Raw genomic sequence first — 19,322 nt, 5'->3', positions numbered from 1 at the left:
GACATTTCTGTTCATCCCAGCCACCGCCTCAGATTGAGGTAAGCACTTCTGTCCAGCCTCGGGAATGGTTTTTGTTTTTATTGTTTCTGTTTTTGTGTTTGTTTCATGCATGTATGTTTCCACGAGTAGCAAGGGAAGAGTTGGTCACCTCTAGCAGAGCCCCGCATTACCAGAGTTTGGCTGATTACAATGAAGTTTCGTCCTGTTCCCCAAGGGGATCGTTCGTGACCGCAATCACCCTGCGGGCATTCAGCTGTCGGCACAATTCCTCACACCTTAGGCTGGTCCACGGTGGCATGTTTTGCAAAGGCTTTCGGGGAATTTTAGTTCCCCTCACCCCATTTATTTCTGCCACTGACCAGGAGTCCCGCGACCCCGTCCGTAAGGCAACATTGGCTTCCCGGACAGGGCCTCCAGTCCCCTGGCCGTTCCCATATCCGCCACCTGAGGACGCGCCCTATAGGTAGTCCAACCCATGGGCTCTATAGGGGTAAGGTGACTGCATTTCAGAATTATATGCTTACCTCTGTTTTGCATTTTTTGTAGTCGACCTAACTTATACCAACGACCAAAAGATACAACAATGTAGCACATTGATTTTGTTTGTAGACAGTGATACTGTTCTGTTCTGATTTTTCATAATTAAAAGCCACCTCATTTCATCTCAGTACTTTGGATCGACTTTAATTTGTTTCTTGCACACTCCTTCATAACCAATTTCAACCTGTTGTTGCCATTTTTCGTTAAAAAAGCATCTGCGTTGGCCTAATTTTTCGCCGTGCCGAGTCCCGTGAAAAACCTTTCACAGTTGCCAATTGATTTATTCAGTTTTTCTGGACTCGGATGTTCTCGCCAATGATCTATCCGTTCACTCCAGACTGCTTGGATCCCCGTCTGTATCCCCAAACGATGCTCATGACTGTGACGTCATCGGCGTCGGAGGGATCGACGCGTTGGCAGGATTCGCCCGTGACCGTCTTTCTCGGACCCAGTTTCCACATAACCCCAGCCAGAGCATGTCAGTGCGGAAAGTCTGGAAAATCGTGATGTGTTGAATGAAAACTTTTCAGGGCCCAAAGCTGCGCCATCCGACAGACCCGACGAAGTCATGTGAGTGGATTTTTCATTTATTTTCGTTGAAATTCTCGCCACGGTCGCTTTGACTGGCTCACCCGATTGGAAACCACCTGTTAGTACATGCAACAGTCTGATAGTACATCCTCTTATAGTAGGATTTAGTCACTTTCGCTAGCTTCAGGTTTCTGTTGATGTGTATCTAGTGAAACAGTATTATTTTTTCTCGGAATTTTCAAAACTGTTCACAGAAGTTAATGGATCTATGAGAAATATGTTCTAACATGGTGCGACTATCACAAACATTGGGTTAGCAGTAACTTTATCTGCTATTTTTGTTATCTACCAATCGGTGTTTATTATTGAATACTTCACGCTATATCGGAAATATTGATTGTCGAACTACTACACAATATTTGTTCAACAAAATTATCAGTATTTTTCAAACCGCTTCAGCGGCGATCCAAAATACTTTGACGATGATTAGTTTAATATACAAGGTGTTAACAAAGGATGTACCATAGATTCAACAGACGATTCCTTAGGTAATTTTAGGACGAAATGTTCACATAAAAATGGGAGTCAGCAAATATTCGTTCTCAAGATACAGGGTGTTAAAATAAAAAAAAAGTTATTCGTAAATATCTTAAATATCCTCCACCTGATTCTGTTTTAATTTGGCAATGGTATTTATATCATTAAGGAGCTAATTTAACTCGAACGAGATTCAATTTATTAAGTCCAGCGGCGTCTCGTGCGGGATTTGAACGAATATTTTTGACTTAAAAAAGTACGCCACTGAATTTTGTGCAGTTTTTATCATTTCGTTGGATCGAGCAATTGGAAATTCCACTTTTTTGTCTCTTGATTTTTTTTCGTATCTTGCTTAGTTTTTAAGAAAAAAAGTCGACCTAATTTCATATCCCTTGACCTCACAAGGAATAATATGGGGAATTGAATGTTTCTTTTGGACATTATTATTTTTACAATTTTTTATTACTAATTATGTAACAATAACAACAAATATTAAATAACATTAACATCTAGACTAACGAATTGCACTGAATTAAGTGTTGGAAATGGCCCCCTTAGGCTTCAATACAACCGTCTAGCCGCCGCATCATTGAATTTCGCTTTCTTCTGAAAATACCTGGCGTATTTTTTATGTCACATGAATTGATGATTTCATTCCGTAAATCCTCTTCACTTTGAATAGCAGTTTTGTATACCAACGCTTTAAGGTGTGCCCAGAGGAAATAATCTAAGGGATTCATTTTGGGCAAGCGAGGTGGCCATGGGTGTGGGCCTCCTCTCCCAATCCAGCGATTATGGTGAATTTCATCCAAAAATTGCCGTGCTAGTACACTAAAGTGTGGTGGAGCACCATCGTGTATGTACCACATACGGAATCTTTCCATGACTGGAATTTCTTCTAGAAGTACAGGTAAAACAAATTCTGAAAACCTTCGGTATTCTTCTCCATTAAGTCTAGGTGGAAGGAAGTGAGGCCCAATGAGATGGTTACCGACAATTCCAACCCAAATATCAAAAGAAAACTGTTCTTGAAAATTATTTCCTATCAAGGCGTGTGGATTGTTTTTGGCCCAAATGTGATTGTTGTGGAAGTTAATAATTGGATTGCGAGAAAAACAAGCTTCATCTGTAAACAATATTCGACTTAGGAAACCTGGTTTTCTTCTTATTTTACCGCGTAACCAATTAGAAAAAGCTAGTCTTACAGGCGAATCTCTGGGAAATAGAGCTTGCACCCATTGCATGTGATAGGGATATAGCTGCTGGGCTCTTAAAATCTGCCACACCGTGACATGGGTAATATTCAGTTCTTCAGCTATTTTCCGAGTATTGGTATGAGGATTTACTTCAATCTCATTTGAAACAGCTTCTTCAATTTTAACTATTCGTACCGTTGCAGGCCTCCCAATGACAACCGTCAATCTTTTAAAGCTGCCTGTTTCAGAAAGTCGTGCATGGAGACGTACAAAAGTTCTTCTATTAGGCACTACACGCTGAGGAAATCTTTCATGGTAAATGCGTGTTGCAGCATTCGAGTTTCCGTGAGCTATTTCCTAACAGAAATGCATATCTGCCATTTCACTGTTAGTAAATTGAACAATGTTTTACAAAAATGGTTCGAGAAATAACCACTAACAATTATAAATTAAAAGCTTATAAAGTTGACAACAACTGTCAAGTTGTTTATTAAATGCTGCAATCGTTTTCCAAAGCAACCTTTGATAATTATTTATAGTATTTTCAGAAGGGTGCGAAATCCAATGATGCAGCGGCTAGACGGTTGTATTGAAGCCAAAGGAGGCCATTTCCAACACTTAATTTAGTTCAATTCGTTAGTCTAGATGTTGATGTTATTTAATATTTGTTGTTATTGTTACATAATCAATAATGAAAAATTGTAAAAAAAATAATTTCCAAAGGAAACATTCAATTCCACAACACTAACACTAAGCACTAACACTTAACACTAAGCATATGAAAAAAATTCAAGAGAAAAAAAAGTTGTATTTCTAATTGCTCAATCCAAAGAGGTGATGAAAATTGCACAAAAGTCAGTGCCGTACATTTTTAAGTCAAAAATATTCGTTCAAATCCCGCTCGAGACGCCACTGGACTTAATAAATTGAATCACGTTCAGGCTAAATCAGCTCCTTAATGTTATAAATACCATTGCGAAATTACAAAAAAATTAGGTGACGGATATTTAAGATATTTACGAATAACTTTTTTTTTTAATTTTAACACCCTGTATCTTGAGAACGAAGGATTTGCGGACCCATGTTTATACGAACATTCCGTCTTATAATTATCTAAAGAATCGTGTGTTGAATTTATGGTACATACTTAATTAACACCTTGTAGAATTAGGGAAACTGTTAGCTTGTAAGTGGGGAGCGTTTGCACATTCATGTGAAACTATTCTTGAAAATATTAGCAACATGAATATTAAAGGCAGTCGATCGATGCAGAAAATACCATTTATGTAGTCATAGTATTTAGATTTTTGAAAATCTTTCAGATAATGCCCTGCACCAACTAGTATATCTGATAAATGAATCCTTCAAAGAAGGCATATTTCCACCTTTTCTTAAAACATCAAGTTATCATACCGATCTATAAAGGTGATGAAAACTTGTTAAGTATTAAATCTTTGACTTTTTGCAGGCGTGCGATACATTGAGCATCAAACAATTTGGATTTCAGTGTAATGAGAACAGAAATGATGTAATATTTTCACTGTTATATGAACTGTATACTGAGATCAATGATGGGGGAGTTGCCGCGGCTGTATTTTGTGATTCAACGAAGGATTTTGACAGCGTGAATCATGAGATACTGCTGCGGAAGCTTCACCGTTACGGATTTCGAAATAAAGCATATTCATGGTTCACGATATATTTATCTGGCCGCAGACAAGTAGTTGAGACAAAATCAATCTCAAGTTTAGGTAATATACAATGTGGTGTTCCGCAAGGATCAGTCTTGGGTCCAATTTTGTTTTTACTATATGTTAATGACCTGACGACGCTTGACATTATAGGAAATGTCATCCTGTTAGGCGCATAATGATAAGCAAGCTGATCTTCATCATATTATCAATTCGGATATAAAGAAGGTCAAAGAATGATGTGACTCGAACCTTTTATCCTTCAACCTTCAACATATTAGAAACTAAAATAGTGTCTCTCGAATGTGCAGTTGCTGATATTTCTTTAAACCACCAGATTATTGAAAATAGTGTTTTTTCTAAATTTTTAGAACTACATATCGACAACGGTCTTATATTAAATGAACAAGACCTGACAAAAATTGTCTTCTGGTTGTTATGTTGTGAAAATTGTTGCAATCGAACTAGAATACCCAACCGCAAAGACAATATACTACTCCTTGATAGAGTCACATTTGCGATACGGTTCTTCGAAGTGTTTTTGTTTTACAAAAAGAGCCCTAAGATACAGTGTGTCTCATGAATAAACACAAACAAAATTTCTATACACTTATATGCACTATACACCTCCCATTCTTTGTTATATTTTGAATTTCAAATAAGTGACTGATTGTTTTTATTGAATTCAATATCATATGGTAGTCACTATTTTTATACATTTATCAAAAGTTATCAATTTAATCACTTTTACATTAATATATACAAGCTTTGTCAACAAGATGTTATTCTTTTATATTAAAGCATATTTTGATTGATTGATTGAATTCCTGCTGAAAAGTCTTTAAACTTAACAGCTCGTCCATTGTCTAAAATCAAAGCGAGCGCATCGACTGCTCTAACAGCTGCCATGACAAAAAAAGTTCCAATCCCCTCTTTTTCATCTTCACAAACATATAACAAAATAGAACCCAAACTTGTAACATACCGCTGTTTCGACAATTTCACTTTGCATACTTTTTTATCAGATTTATACCAGTTGCCGTGGTTCGAAATTATAAGTGAAAATGATATTGATAATAAATTGTACAATTTCAATTCATTTTTAATATCTTCTTTTGACAGACATGCCCCTCTTAAAAAAGTTAGAATTACCAAACTACCCTCTCCTTGGCTCACTCAAAATCTCAGACTTCTTATGAAAGAACGTGATGAAGCCTTTCAAAAATTCAAAAAAACTAAATCTGTTAATGATCGTATGAGGTATAAAGAATTGAGAAATTATACCTTGTCAATAGTTAGAACTGAAAAAAGGACATATCTCAAGTCTGTCTGTTCTGAAAAAATACCACGTAAAACCTGGAATGCTCTTTCTAACCTCAATGTTCGTTCAAAAAAACAATATTCATTACCCAATCACCTCTCGAATCCCGATGAAATGAACAACTATTTTGCCCAATTCGTACAAAACGTTTCTAATAATTGTGATGAAAATATTGAATTTTATAGCAATAATTATTTAATCAGGCAAGATAACTTCTCATTTCGATTCGCTTCTGAAGAAGCTATTCATGAAATCCTGAATGATATTAAAAGTCAAGCTTCAGGGGTTGATAATATTTCAATCAGAATGTTGAAACTTTGTAGCCTGTTTATAGATAAATATATTACGCATATCATCAATTGTTGTTTTGAACGTTCATATTTTCCAGACTTGTGGAAAATGGCCATTGGGAAACCCATTCCCAAGAATAATGATCCAGCTAGTTATTCTGATCTCAGAATTATCTGTATACTTCCAACCATGAGTAATATTTTTGAAAGAGTTATTTATTTACAAATTAATGAATATTTCAATAACAATAATCTATTATCACCATCGCAATGTGGTTTTAGGCAGGGTTTCAGCACGGCTACAGCTCTTGCTACTGTTACACAAGACATTGTTGAGGGATTTGATAAGGGATTGATTAGCACTCTGGTACTACTAGATTTTTCGAAAGCATTCGATACCATCAATCATGAGCTGATTTGCATGAAACTCAAATATTATGGTTTTGATAGTGCTGCCTTATTTCTCATCTGGTCTTATTTACTTGGTCGATTTCAAAAAGTTGTTGTTGATGGTCATCACTCCTTCCCTCTTGATGTTCTATCTGGAGTACCACAGGGTTCCATTTTGGGACCTTTATTGTTCATCATTTATACTACTGACATTATCTCGTCCATCAAGAAATGTAAATTACAGGCGTATGCTGATGACATACAATTATACATGCACTTTAAAATCGATGAGTGTGCTGAGGCACAAAACACTGATCTTGATTTGATCAATGGGCTATCAAGTGAACATGATTTGAAAATTAATCCTAATAAAACAATGATGATGCACTTTGGATCGCAGAAGAATCGTAAATTTGCAGAAAACAATTTCCATTTAGAACTAGGTTATACTATCTTGACTCCTGTCAATACAGCTAAAAACTTAGGGGTCATGCTTGACACTGATCTTAGATTTACTAGTCATGTTAAAAATTTAATGAAAAAAGCTTATATGTCATTGAAACTGTTATACTGTAATCGTTTTATTTTGAGCCAACCTCTAAAAAGAATGCTCTGTGATAGTTTGGTGCTAAGCCATTTCAACTACTGTGACTTCATATATGGGCCATACTTATATGATTCAGATAAAAAAAGAATACAAAAAGTGCAAAAGTATGATGCAAAGTATGATTCAATTTCTGAAGCCTTTAAAAACTCCCGCTGGCTCAATATGAAAAACCGTATGATTCATCTTTTGGGTTGTTTTGTCCATAAATTGATCACCCTTCCCCATTCTCCTCTTTTAATACAAAAACTAATTCTGCGTGAAAATGTTCACTCAAGAAACATCAGACATAAAAACAAATTAACTATGCCACAACATCGCACTGCACAGTTTCAGAGATCATTTCTTTTTGGTGCTGTAAAACTCTATAATTCATTGCCTGAGCAATTGAAGAGATTCAATATCAGGAAATTCAAATACAAATATAAAAATTATATCTATGATAGTTAGTAATGTCAACTTTTACTTTTTAGACAACAGATCAATTCAATTAAATTATTTATCAACTGTCTTTAGAAGGTAATCACAAATTATTATTTTATTTACGGTTCTCATTTCGTGGTACCATCACTGTTAATCGCTTTTATTTTTGTATGTTTGCGTGCATTATGGAGTGGTGCTTGTTGGTTGAGTTAGAGTAGCTTTGAGCTAGACTTCGCCAAGGAGTACCAGAATCTCCTGTAAACTATTTTCATTTTCAAATATATCTTTGTATTGTTTTTTTTTGTATTATCAATAAAGCCGATTTATTATCATTATTATTATTATTATAAAAAGTATGAACCCCACATTTCACAGTTCTCATTCCGAACCATTATATTATATAGAGCTACAAAATCGAAATTCTTCAAGAGTATCATTTTCAAGTTTCACAATTGTTACAGTGTCACTATTTTTATTCGGGTTTGAAAGCCGTCCATTTTTGAAATTTCTACCTGGGGTTTCACTGGTGTCAGTGGCCAGCTTCTCCAAAGGTTCATACATCTCCGATGATTGGGTAATCTGACTGCGTAAAGCATAGTTATGTTGATTCTAAAAGTTTGGTGTGCCAAACAGGAATACAGCACACGCACACGGATAGGTACCTGCACGCACTACAAACAGGAGTCGTCTCTACTCTAACTGAAGGGCTCAAAGAATATGTGAACCAGAACATCTGGAGGAAAAGCTGAAACATCTTCAAGTGACCTTGAGATCCAATCGATGCAGTGTACCCGGGATCAACAAGAGTTTCACGTTTGTTTGAAGGTGGTTGACAATGTTTCGTGGTGTATTTCATCAGTTCGAACTTCCATTGTTCGTTGGGATGCCATTCAGTAAAGGAATAACAGAACCACAAGTGTTTCTGTCATTTCCGTATCCAGCGGGGCTACGTGGAAGCAGGCATTCGATGGCCGGTTTACTCAACCCCCACATCCCAAGCCAATGCTCTCGCCAAAAACAGCATGCACAGTGGTTCAGGCAGTTAAAGATGAACAAGGACAGCTAACCCGTCAAGTGCCTGGGAGAGATGAATATTTTGAGTTTTTGTCTCGAAATATTTATTTTCTAGTACGTATGTATCTCTTCCCGATACAGTACCCAGACAAAGCTATCATTCAAAGTATGTAGCTTTAACAGAGCTATTATTGTAACTATTTTTATCAATAATATGATTACTACTACCACAGACAAACTTTAGAAATCAAATTACTAACTTTATTTTCATCTAGCAACCCAAAGTACCCTCGTTTCCATGATGCTGTCATCATCACTTTCTACGAATGCATTTTTCTTAATAGTGTTCGATGATGTTATCTATCAACCCAGTGTATCGAATAAAACTTGGCGAATTCAATTAGTATCATCGTGAGGTGTATTCCCGGGAGATTTTCGGTCATCAATCACTATCCGCCGATGAATTATTCATCGAAATGTTCTCGACCAAATGATTCAATATATAATCCTCGTGTATCGGTTCTGAATTATTGATTTGGAACTGATAAGGGTAGTTCGCAATCAAAACTTTATAAAGCGTGCCGATATTATGTCACGAAAAGATTAACTACCAAATCATTTCGGTGGTAAACACTGTTATCCATTGGATGTTTTGGAATTCACGAGCCGTATCAATAAAATGTGACATGAAACTTTAAGAGGTACTTCGACGAACATTTTAAGACATTGTAAAGGTTTATCGGAAATTCTTCCGCTGAAGTGAAAACCAAGCTACTGTGTAGCGACTAAAGAGAAACAATAGCTTTATCTTGATTGTCAAGTTGGCGGGAATTCGGTCAAAATGTTGAAGAAAACCAATTTCTAAATTGTCGACGTTGTCGACAATTGTCTAAAAATATAAAAGGGTGTTTCATTCTTGCAGATTTGATTCATTGAACTAGAAGTCTAACCCAACAACTTGAAATGAAACTTATTTATCTCTTCATAGTTCTCATGCCCACTTTGCGATTTCCAAATCTAGTCCAGTCTTAAGAATGCTTTTCAACGATTTCAAAGAATAATTATTCAACCTGCTACCATTTTCAAAGCATTTCAAAAATTATAGACTTTCTGGGTCTACGATATTGGACATATGCGAAGTGTTCTTTGAACCGAGTACGAATAACTAGTTTAGTCTGACTAATATACTTTAGTCGCAGTCCTGACAGCGCATAACTTCAGGATAATACTAATCGAAGGCAACAGTGAGCATAACCTTGACATTTGATCTTGGCTCTCCTGGGCTCTTACATTGGGACGACTGGACTTTGGTTTCGATATCATAACTATATACTCATGATTCGTCACCAGTAATGACTCTTTTGAGTAAATGTGGATCGTTAACGACGCAATTCAACAATTCCAGAGCGAAGGTCATGCGGCGTTTTTTTTTGGTCGAAATTCCGCAATTTTGGAACAAACTTTGCTGTCACATGCTTAATGTCTAAAAAAATCCTCAGCAACTTCTTTAATAGTTATTTGACAATTTTTTTTATGAGGTCAAAACACGAGCATTACAAACATCTTTCAGGCGCAGTTCTCTAACTGAACAGTGAAATTCAAAGTATACTGGGTTGACCTCAAAACGATGAGCAGCCACAGTCCGTTGCGTATTTCTGATATAATAATAATAATAATAGCGTTTAGTGCCAAACAGTTTCCCATTTACAGAGCACACCTAACGTACTTGAAGGATAATACTATTTGATATAAGATCAATACTAATTGATATAAAAAACATAAATGATTTATAGGTACGCACAAGACTTATTTTTAATTTCACAAATACTGCAACAAAAAATGTCGATGTTAGTAGAGAGCTTGTTCGCATTACGACATATCAGATTGATTGGTGATTTCAACATTTAGTTTGTGCCCTTTTGCATAAAAAAGTATTGATGTGCCTAGAAGATATTCTTAGAACAAATATATCAACTTCTGATAATAGTACAGGACAATCCAATTTGCCATTCAACAGCTTATGTAAAAATAAAACAGATTTCTTTTTTTCTCTAAGGCTACAAAGTCAAATCTGCATAGCTGATCAAGGTACTCACAGTTTCTTGGAGAATAAGTTCCGGTCATTCTAAAAGTAAGAAATTTCAGAAACTTCTTTTGGACTCTATCAATTGCTGATGTATATTGATGGTATATGGGATTCCATATAATGGACCCATATTCAACTTTTCGCCTCACCAGACTGAAATACAGAGAGATCAAGGTTAGCATATTATGAAAATTTTTCCAGTTCCTTATTATGAAAACGGATGCTTGGTAAGCTGAATTTATAATATGATTAATATGGTAGTTGAAAGTTAGTCGATGATCAAAATAGATTCCTAGATCTATAAAATTCTCAGCTCTTTCCAATATAATGTTGTCGATGTGGTAAGGAAATTCCTGTGTATTACATTTTCTAGTAAATGTAACAATTTTACATTTAGATATATTCAAATGGAGGCGATTCTTGAGACACCAATTTTGTAAAAGATCAATCTCCTTCTGCATAATGTTACAATCATCTAAACTATTTATCTGTTTAAAAAAAATCTGTTTTTCCGTTAATCAAATAAACTGCTTATAGATGTATACAGTTTCAAATCATCAGCAAACATTAATTTATTGCAAGTTATTGAGATGCACAGATCATTAATAAATAGTAAAAACAATAAGGGACCAATATTGGATCCTTGCGGGACTCCGATAGTTGCTAAATACACATCTGAAGTAACTTATGGCTGACTCGATTGAATGCTTTAGAGATGTCCGTGTACACCACATCTACTTGCCCTCTACGGTCTAACGATTCACATAAATATTGATCTAAATTACTGATGGTGGATCTAAAGTTCACAAAATTATGTTGGTGATCAGATATTATATGTCGAGAGGATTGATAGATACGACTATACAGAATTGGTTCTAGAAGCTTGGTAAAGGTGTTTAGGATTGAAATAGGTCTATAATTATTGATTTCATTTCGACCTTGAACTTTATGTATTGGACAAACCTTGACAGTTTTCCACAGTTCAGGAAAAACTGACGTTCTCAAGATAAGATTAAACAGAATTTGTAGGGGATAAACTAGTACTCTCAGACAGTCTTTCAATAGAAATGATGGAATTTTGTCTGGACCTGGGGTCATCTTATTTTTCAATTTTCTTTCAGCTTCTAATATTTCTAACTCTGTTATTGGTTCCACACTAACATCTATTGAGCTATTAGGTTTTTTTTCATCAGCCTCAGGTGATAAACAGGCATTTTAAAAAAATCTACTGAAAGCATTGACAATTAATTGTGGGTTGTTATAGACCATCTGGCCTGGAATTCTTGTAATATTATTTTTATTATGAACAAATGTCCAGAAGTTTTTTGGATTAACTATCAGTTCGTTTTCAATACTGTTTATATACGATGTATATACTTCTTTGACTTTCTGTTTAATAATTTTTCTAGTTCTACAGAATTCTTGATAATAACACATATTTTTTGTTGCTTTGTACTCTCTATGTAATTTATCTTTTTCTTTAATAAGTTTTATTATGTCACTCGTATACCAAACTGGATAAACATGTTTAAACTTTTTTGTGGGTGGAACATGGGCATTTAGAATTTCATAAAACTTATTGTAGAAACTATTTGCACCAGTGTTCACCTCAGATGAGTCTTCTAGAAAGTTCCAATCCGTGTTCAAAAACTCATTATATAGTGACACGTAATCAGCTTTTCTGAAGTTGAATGATCTGTTATTCATATTTGTACTGAATTTATTAGGTTTTTGTAGTGAGACCAAGAAGTAAGCTCTTGGTGGAATCAAATCAAAAGTCTTTTTCTGGAAGGAATTCAGCAGCTTTAGAGCTTTATAAAGCATCAAAAGTTACTGAGGTGTGTACAGTTTTCTGGTTCGAAATAGGGTTCCAAACTTTTGAGGGGCAGCCTTTGCAATAACCCCCAACAAACTAACCCCCAACAAACTTATCGAAGCAGAAAGCGGAATTGTCTGTCCTGACATTATTATATTCGATGCCAGGATTTTTGTGGCATTTAAATGGAATGACGATACAAGTGTGCTGTCGTCAGCAAAGCAATATATTGAATTCTTCGTTTTTTCTAATACTACATTACAATTTTCTTCACTTTCTTACATTTTCATTGGTTGTTGATGTTCTGGAGCATCCAGGGAGCGCATCGCTGTTCAAATTTTTTCGATCTTCTGTGAAAAGCTTGAACCGTTTGTAAACATCTTTCTGCCTCAAAGTAAAATCACCGTATGGCACTGTCAACACCTCAAGTGTTTTTGAGCACTCAATAGTATTTTTTTTACAAAATTTGATGTGAGTTCTTTTATCCAATTCTTTCCATTGCAAAAAATGAAAGTGTTATACAGCTCAAAATGTAAACATAATGTTCGAGACAAATGTACCAACATGAAAAATCAAAACAATTGCTAATCGAAAATACGTAGTCCGCAAAATTTGAAAATTCACTTATTTATTTCAACAGCCCACTTACACTCCGGGGTCCCAATTGGGAATCTCTAGAATTCAGATAATGCAATTGTTTCGATTATGAGTGAATTGGGGGGCTTGAATTTAAAAACAGGAACACATCTAAACTTCATGACATGTTTCTGATACAGGTTCTATTTTCTACATTTCTAATAATGCGGTCAGTTTGACAACAGTCAACATTTCAACAATTCCCCTTTATAGATAGATATTTACTTCTCTGTCAGTAAAACAATCAATTTGATGAATATCTCATGAAGGTTCATTTGTTTGTTGTCTTTTCAAAAAATTCTCTTCGCAAGCACATTCAATCCCGAAATTAAATAACAATAGATGAGTTAATTGGCAAACCTTTTTGTGTTTGCTACAATTACATTCCATTCAATTTTCATGTTGGAAATTAGTTCAAATGCTTTGTCCAAAAAATATTTCCGACTTCGTTCACGGCAAAACTCATTTTGTTTGAAATTTAATTGCGTTGGCTATATATTTTTGTCATAATTTTCCACTTTTTAACATGTTTCGAATATTAAACATTATTCATTTCGTTTATCGTTGAATCAGATATCAGGAAATTAATGAAATGAGTACTGTAGCTTCATTAGATGAGTGGACTGTAATTCTATTCAGGACACACAAAAAAACCGTGGCTGTGGTTCTGACCTGAGTGTATGTCGGCTCTGGTGGCGTTTTGTAGAGAGACTTCTGATTCCAGGATGATGAGCGTAAGATCACACAACATTAGCTGGCCAGCAATTTTCTTAGTTTATTGAGTAGGTCTTCAGAAATCTGAGATGTTTTCTATCCCGAGTATACAGAGTGTTAATTAAGTATGTACCTTGAATTTAACAGACGATTTTCAGGTGATTTTAAGATGAAATGTTCATATAAACATGGATCCGCAAATCGTTCGTTCTCAAGATACAGGGTGTTAAAATAAAAATAAAAAAAAGTTATTCGTAAATATCCTTTGCCAAATTTTGTTGTAATTTAGCAATGGTATTTATAAAATTAAGAAGCTGAGTTAGCCCGAACGTGATTCAATTTATCGAGTCCAGTGGCGTCTCGAGCGGGATTTCAACGAATATTTTTGACTTAAAATGTACGCCACTGACTTTTGTGCAACTTTTGTTATTTCTTTGTCTCTTGAATTTTTTTTGTATCTTGCTGAGTTTTGAGGAAAAAAAGTCGACCTAATTTCATATCCCTGGACTTCACAAGGAATAAATAATATGGGAATTTGAATGTTTCTTTTGGAAATTATAATTTTTACAATTTTTCATTACTAATTATGTAACAATAACAACAAATATTGAATAACATTAACATCTAGACTAACGAATTGCACTGAATTAAGTGTTGGAAATGGCCCCCTTAGGCTTCAATACAACCGTCTAGCCGCCGCATCATTGAATTTCGCTTTCTTCTGAAAATACCTGGCGTATTTTTTATTATGTCACATGATTTAAAGCTTTTATTCCGTAAATCCTCTCCACTTTGAATAGCAGTTTTGTATACCAACGCTTTAAGGTGTCCCCAGAGAAAATAATCTAAGGGATTCATTACGGGCGAGCGAGGTGGCCATGAGTGTGGGCCTGCTCTCCCATTCCAGCGATTATGGTAGTTTTCATCAAAAAATTGCCGTGCCACTACACTAAACTAAAGTGTGGTAGTAAATTGAACCATGTTTCACAAAAATGGTTCGAAAAGTAACCACTAAACACACTTTTCACAACAATTATAAATTAAAGCGTATAAAGTTGACAATAACTGTCAAGTTGTTTATCAAATGCTGCAATCGTTTTCCAAGGCAACCCTTGATTATTATTTATGGTATTTTCAGAAGAGTGCGAAATTCAATGATGCGGCAGCTAGACAGTTGTATTGAAGCGGAAGGAGGCCATTTCCAACACTTAATTTAGTGCAATTCCTTAGTCTAGATGTTAATGTTATAAGCAAAGTTTTCTACCTGTTGGTCCGAATCTGTAGAAGAACTCCAGGTTACCAACTTGCGTTTGTTTGCTTTTTCTATAGCAACTGACTGTTTCTATTTCTTTTGGGCATGTTTAATTTTTCCTGCTGACTTGGTTTTGAATCCTTAACCTTTCTTTTGACGCCCGAATTTGAAGGTAAATTTCTTTTTTCTATGCTGGCCTCTAATTCCTCTTTGTATGGAGTGCTAGTTACAACGGCATCTTTTCCACATTTTGTAATCCTTTTTTTAATAATAACTTTTGAAGCAGTTGGAACAGGCATCAAAATTGCAGGGGTAATCTGTTTCTCAGGGGTAACCTGTCACTCAGCGGTTTGCTGTCTTGAAGGGGTAACTTGTCTTTCAGGGATTTTTTCTTTTGGCACGTTGTTATCCAATTGTTCTTCTTCTACTGTGTCTTCCTTTACTTTTTCTTCATACGTTGTTTCCATTTCTACTCTTTCTTCATTAATTGCTCCTTGCATTTCTGCCACAGAATCATATTCTTTGAATGCGTTTCTATCAGAAGGAAATATTTCAGTTTTTCTAAACCCGTTTATAACTGTATCCATGGTGGCCGCTCTTATATAGGCTTTCCCAAAAAGTTCTCCCACCTGATAGCCTGATACATCACGTCCTGGGTAAAGCCTTAGCAAGTTTGTGATCTCTATCGTCCTAACGAATAATTCACAATGTGTTCAGGCGCTCCCTCCATCTTTACGTACCTTTCTAAGGTCGTTTGAGTTATAACGTGGGTCTGCGCACTCTTCTTGTAGCCCATTTGGCCTTGCCGAACAGCTAAAATTGCTGAAATCATTAGTTCCTTGTTCCAAACTTTTCGTTTTTTAGGCATCTGAAAGAAAATACTTAGTTTTATGCGAAAAAGTACACAGTTCCCTAATATGGGGTACCCCAAATTAGGAATTGATAGGTACTCCATATTACGAGCAAATTAGATTTTTGAAAGGGGAATGTTTGTGAAAAAACTGTGATGTTTTTTAAAAAACCAAAACCATTTCCATAAACCACGCCAAATTCTGTATTGAATGATATTATTGAGTTTTTGAAAACCTACCTTTAAGTTTCCTTAAATATCTTAAATGCAACAGTCACCAAAAATTTTTATTCATTCACAAAATTACCATGAATTAAATCATCGAAACGCAACACGAGTTTGCTCCAAAACGTGAATGGGCGCTTTCTAGGAAGTCGGTGGTTAGTTTTTAATGTTCACAATAGGTGTCGGAACAAGTACTTGCTTGAAATTGAACTACCCCATATTAGGCACCACCCCCATATTAGGCACCACCCCCATATTAGGCAACTTTCCTCTAAGATGAAGTATTTATTCAATGAAACTCTCTTGATGGATTGAAAAAACGCCTTTATTGTTTTATTATGAGCAATACTAATAATATTTCGATAGAATAAACCTCAGAGGAATAAACCTACGGCAAGCCGCCAATCAGAGCGAACAACGTCACGTTAGAGTATACAATCGAATATGACATTTTGTGTAATAATATTGTTTACAGTGACTGTTTTCTTTTGTTATGTTGTTGAATCCAATGTCAAATAACGTGAGTCATGGAACCAGAACTTACAAAGGCGAACACAGCGGTAATGTGTCTAGAATCGACTTGTTGATGCTGAGTTTCCGGCATGAAACAAAGACTTTTGTTCGGCAGAATTCAGAAATGTTAAAACTTCCGTGTAAGTACAACAATACTCTTTCGAAAACGAATAATGAAATGAGTCAAAAGCCTTTGAGAGATACTTGTAGTTCAATATTAGAGGTTATACTATTGAAATGATATTTATAAAACTACCTACTCACCATACACTTACACATTGGTTTATTTATTTTAGGTCCTCCCGGGCATCTTATGGCGATGGTGCAATGAGTTACGTTCAGTTTGAACGCGAAGGAAATCTGTGCTCACTAAAAGTTAACAAAACAATGGTGAAAGATACGAGAGATGAAATATAACCTCAAAAAAGTTTGTTTATTATTAAATTCAATCCCCGATCAAGACAAACCTGCTTTATAGTATGATATATTTATGTAAATACTTACATCAAAGTAATCTTCACAACAATAAAGCTGAGCACTATGCAATATTCTCGTTGAATCTCGTCTCGCAACTTTAAGCCACTTATTTCGTGTGGTTATTTTGTACGGGACGAACACAAACAACTTGTTTGGAGTTTCTATTTATGTATTAGTACACTGAAAGACTGCCCACCACCGATATACTTCTGACTTCATATTTAATGATGATTATCAACAAATTTATGGAAGAGCTTCTGGTATTTACATGTCGTCTACTCGAACGTGACGTCACAAACGACGCTTGAAGTGTTTTGGAGCGAATTTTGAACTAATTAATTGAAGTGTATTTATTTTTTATTGGGATTCAAATTTTTGCTGAGTAGTATTTCAAATTCTGTTATCATGCTAAATAGTTTTGGGAATGAAAAACTGCCTGAAATTTCTGAAATAAACTTGTTTAAAGAAACGCACGTTGAGACACATATTAAGTATATCTACCTTAAACGTTGGTCGAAACTATGAAGATGTGATTATTGGCAGAAAAAACTTTATAAATAATCGATACGTCGTTCTCTGATAAACGCCAGAAACAGAAAGGGAAGAAGAACATTCAATTATTGATTTTTGACATTACTTCAGATTTTGTTCAAGGTTGAACAGGTGTTGACACCCATTTCATTCCAGTCACGAATGTCAACAGCAATCTGATCAGTGATCAAGCGCAAGACTATGTTTTCTGGTTTACTGGGTTTATCTCTGAGCGATAATGTCATCTGCCTTGAAATATGAGAAGAAAAATTTGACATTTTGTATTATGACTTTTTAACACTGAAATTTATAAATGAAAACACATATTGAATCGGTCTTGAACATTTGTAAAATTAAATTAATCCTAGGACATATCCACTGCTGCAAACTATGTAGAGGTATATCTGTGAAAATATTTTATTAAATAAATGGCATGTTACAAGTTCATCAACATAAATTAACACAGGGGAGAATTAAGTGAAAAATGAAACGTTACTATATTTATTTTTTTTAAATTAATTAAGTTACTGCTTCGCCTCTCGAAGCGAAGCAGTAACTCGTCTTGATAATGCCATCTGAGATGATGGCGAAACGTCGACTATCGAATAGTACACAACGGATGAACACCCGGAAAAACAACACATTATATATATATATATATATATATATATATATATATATATATATATATATATATATATATATACACATCGGAAAAGTCTAGGGATATTTTTAAAAATGGCAATAATTTCTTTTTAGATCGCTTTAGGGAAAAAAAAGTTGACGGGTGATTATTAAACGAATGTAACTTACAACAAAATTTATTAAATGGTCAAAAATACTGAGTGCGCATATAAGTAAAACTAAAAAAAAATATGGCTCTTCTTTGGCACCCCGAAAAAAAATCATAATACAAAAAAAATTGGAATCAGTACAAAGTATGGCCTCCACGCTGGTTTATTACGGCCCTACATCTATCGTGCATCGACAAAATGAGATTGTCAATGTCTTGTTGAGGTACATTTGCCCATTCAGCGATTAAAAGCTCTCTCAATTGAAACTTTGTGTGAATGTTCCCCATATGCGGAGTAATCCTTCGTTGAAGCATGTCCCACACATTCTCGATGAGATTCAAGTCCGGTGATTGTGCTGGCCATGGCAATACATCAACTCCTTCGTTGGTGAGCCAGTCAGTCACTAGACGCGCGACATGTGGACGAGCATTATCGTGCATTAGGTGAAAGTTTTCACCAACAGCACCAACAAACGGACGGACGATAGGTAGAAGAATGGTGTCGAGATACTGTCGAGCTGTGAGGGAGCGATTTGGAAAATCGAGATCGGTTCTGCCGCCAATCATGATTCCGCCCCATAGCATTACTGTACCACCTCTGTATGTGTGGACTTCCTGGACGTGTCTCAAACGTTCATTATTTCCAGGTCGTCTCCACAGTCTTACTCGACGAGAATCTGGATGAAATCCAAATCTGGATCCGTCTGTAAACAAAACTGTGGCCCAATCATTTGCATGCCAGTTTTGATGTTCTTGACACCACTCTATTCTTCTACCGCGATTGCCTCTCGACAAAGGTGGACATCTAAGTGGCCTTCTGTTGTGGAGATCTGCTTCATGCAGACGATTTCTGACAGTATCACGACCAATGGTTACCTGGTGCGTCTGCTGC

At 35.5% G+C, this 19,322-nt stretch overlaps 1 protein-coding gene across 1 annotated transcript in view; it reads left to right on the top strand.

Annotated features, from left to right (window-relative positions):
* Positions 1–1,007: 1,007 nt before the first annotated feature.
* The window catches only part of rsh (Rap GTPase activating protein radish), a 226,947-nt gene continuing 208,632 nt past the window's right edge, over positions 1,008–19,322 (top strand). The window contains exon 1 of the mRNA XM_074176129.1: positions 1,008–1,110. The gene's annotated coding sequence lies outside the window, so the exon portion shown is untranslated. The remainder of the gene's footprint in view (positions 1,111–19,322) is intronic.

This window comes from Leptinotarsa decemlineata, unplaced genomic scaffold, assembly GCF_025532065.1.
Source record: "Leptinotarsa decemlineata unplaced genomic scaffold, Ldec_3_MD MMD2_tig00001621_RagTag_RagTag, whole genome shotgun sequence".
NCBI lineage: Eukaryota > Metazoa > Arthropoda > Insecta > Coleoptera > Chrysomelidae > Leptinotarsa > Leptinotarsa decemlineata.
This window is presented reverse-complemented; position numbering and strand designations above follow the sequence as displayed.